Below are 3273 nucleotides of genomic sequence, written 5' to 3'. Positions count from 1 at the left end.
TCAAGGACGAGAATTATTTCCGAGAAACCTTAAATATATTTGAATTAATCGAGAATGTACGAGAAAATTCTCGGTTTGAAGCTCTAAATTAAATATTCGTTCAGTTACGGTTGAAGTCACAAAGTTTTGTGACAAGGATGTAATCGTCATGTTTTTCTGGGCTCATTTGAAAGAGAACTTGAGTTCTGGTCCAGTTTAATGGAAAAGGAAAGTACAAGGGGTTTATTTGCAAAAACAATTTGAAGAATTCTTCTACATTCTTCTTCTCCTTTCCTTTTTCTTCTTCTTCGATTCACTTCTTCTTCTTCTCCTCATTTTCGCTCACGCCACCTGCAAACGAGAGCAGAGAAAAGAAAAAAAAAAACACCACCGAGAAACCTAATCATCCCGTCCACCATCACCCTTCACTCATCTTCTTCTTCACTCTTCTTCCTCAGCTCTTCCTCGCGCGACCCAGCCCCGACACCGAGCATCGCCGCGGGCGCCCCGCCGAGGAAAGGAAATCGCCGCGAGCCGCCGTGGCCGCCGACCGGGAAACGAACGCCGGGAAAGAAGGACACACACCGAGGAAGATTGAATCTCCCGAAAACAAGGTAAAAGAAATCAAACCCGAATGAATTTTGGAATCTAGGGTTTGAAAGTGAATTTGGGATTTTTGAGTTTCTTGAGTGATTTCGGGAAATTAACTGGTTTTGGATATTGATTAGACTCGGTTGGTAATGTTTAATGCTTAAAGTTATGAATTTGAGATGGATTGATTGGAATTTTCTTTGGATTTTTAGATGTGACGTGGTTTGGCCGTGAGTTTTGGCCGTGTGATGTTGATCTGATATTCTGATTTTGGGTAGTTAATGATTCGAGAATGAGAATGAATGTTATGGATTATTGTTTATCTGAGTTGAGTTTCAGGTTTGCATAGGAATTTTGGTTTGATGAATCGTTTGGCTTTCGTTTGTGAGTCTTATTTGTCAAGGGTCTAAGGTCGTCTTAGGCGGGCTACGCAGAGCCCACAACGGCTGGTCGAGACGGCGAGGACGTGGCCGAGAAACGACGGAGCTATAGCGCGAGTGTCGACGAGGCGAGAACGAACAAGACCGGGATAACGTCGAGTGGATACGGCGTTTCGGTTTTGGCTCGGAGGCTCGCGAAGCATCCGTTTAGGATTAGCGAGTTATTTATTTATTATGTTGTAATTTACATAGTTAAAGTTATTTTGTACGAATCGTTCGAGTTAGTACGTTAGTACGTTTTATTTGTTTGAAAGTCGGTTTCGATGCAAGTTGGAAAGAGAAAAAAATAGTAGATTATTCGTTATTATTATTAAGCTCGTTTAAGGATTTTAAGAGTTAAGACTCGATTGTGATTTAACGTTTGATTTCTCGGTTACTCGAGCTTAGTAATAATAAGATTTGATTTTTCGTTTGGAATTCGGAAAAGAGAAGAACGAGACTTGCTTATTGGGATTATTTCTCGGTTTTGAGATTGATCGTAGTTTTTCGTTCGAGTTTACACTTTCTCGTATCGTTTGAGTTTACACTTTCTCGTATCGTTTGAAGTTTTGTTTTGAGAACTTGGATTCCTTATAGTGGATATGTCTTTGGGTTCTACGATTTGTAAATCGTACGTTAGAGTTTGAGTATCGTGAATTACTCATAGGATTCTGATTCAGGATCGGTTTGATTTACCGTGATAGGACTCAAGACTGAAAGTCGTTTAGAGGGTTCACGGAGTAAGTGAACGTCTGGATTCTCGGTATTGGTGAACGTTCAGGTTCACATGACGAGCGAACGTCTCGTGGAAGAGCGACATAGACGCTTACTCTCGAGGTAGGTTATTATAACCCTTCTCTCCTGATTTTATGGTTTGGCCTCAAGTACATATTATTTTCGAAATGAAAATGTTTGTGAATGCGCCACGAAACCCAGAACCGTTTTTAGAAAATGTGGCGGAACTTCAACTCGGGATATCCGATTATGAAGTTGATAATATTTTCGATATTATACATATATCCCGTATTTACGAAAGGAAATGTTTCGTATATCCTGGACAAGCCGGTTTCACACACATGTTTACGGTGCGGAGAGTGCACCTTGCTCTGATCAGAGGACTGCCATGGGTTAAGTTGGCAGGCGGCTCAGGAGATAGTACACGTTTAGAAGTATCTAGAGACACAATTTAAATTTCTGTCATTTACATTTCTGCAATTTACATTTCTGCAAGGTATACTTGTACGTGTATGGTGATTTACACGTGACGAGAATATTATTATTATACGGTAAGTATTATTTTCGAAAATCTTTTTAAAAATCAAACCATTACTATAGCACCTACTGAGCCTCAGGCTCACCCCTATTTCCTCAAATTTTTCTTATAATCAGGATGTGAGAAGGAGAAGGGTTAGGAAGACCTCGGGATAAAGTGTGGTCGAGAGTTTGATGGTTTTCGCTGGATAGACTATCAAGTGTCGAAGGTTGGTTTTATATTTCCGTTTTCTTTCTTTTATCTTTGGACTTGTAAAGTAAATAACTGAGTATGCACCGTGGGTTAGTTTTGTAAAGTTTATTAGTTTTTCTTTTTATATTCTAATCACGCCTCATCTTTCCCGGGGCGTGACAGGGTGGTATCAGAGCTCTAGGTTAAGAGTTTCTAGGGAATGCATACTCGGTTTACTTTACACTTATAGTCCATTGATAGTAGTGTTAGAAGGTCACCGGATGCGAGTCCTTCGAATGTTCCTTTGTTACAAGGATCCTTATGTTCACCAGAGCCTCTTGAGTATGGCCGAGTAATGGATTGTTTTTCAGGAAGTGACAACACGTGTTCGGAATAAAGCACGTGCTAGTACGTCTAGAAGTCGATGTCTTTGAAAGTTTTAGGACTTCTACATTCACGTATTTAAGGATATATGGTTCTGCGAGTTGCAGGTCATTGGGTTCAGAATATCGTAATGCAGTTGGATATAGTCAGAACTTCGCTAGAGTATTGCGTAGAGTTCATGGTAACTAAGCACGAAGCTCGTGCTAGTTTAACGTTAGGGCTGTTCACGGAAACGTACGATGCTCATGACGTAGGAACAAATAGATGGATTGTTCTACGTACAATGCTTTCTGGATGAAAGTGGGTAGACCTCAATAAAGGAAGATGATAGCGTTTCAATGAGGGACAAGGCTACGATTGGGTGCGTTTTGCACTTTCACTATCGAAACCAAGCACATGAAGTGCATAAGGTTTGAGGATGGCTTTGAGGCTTTTGTTTAAAGATAGCCAAGTGTA

At 40.5% G+C, this 3273-nt stretch overlaps 1 long non-coding RNA gene across 1 annotated transcript; it reads left to right on the top strand.

Moving 5' to 3' along the window:
- Positions 1–349: 349 nt before the first annotated feature.
- Positions 350–2609, top strand: LOC149393864 (uncharacterized). Its single transcript, XR_016299816.1, has 3 exons — positions 350–593; positions 1694–1826; positions 2379–2609. It is a non-coding gene; the product is annotated as an uncharacterized LOC149393864 (long non-coding RNA).
- Positions 2610–3273: the final 664 nt, after the last annotated feature.

The sequence above is a fragment of the Urtica dioica genome, chromosome 6 (assembly GCF_054948205.1).
Source record: "Urtica dioica subsp. dioica isolate 48M chromosome 6, U.dioica_male_clone48M_v1_H2, whole genome shotgun sequence".
NCBI classification, from domain to species: Eukaryota; Viridiplantae; Streptophyta; class Magnoliopsida; order Rosales; family Urticaceae; genus Urtica; species Urtica dioica.
This window is presented reverse-complemented; position numbering and strand designations above follow the sequence as displayed.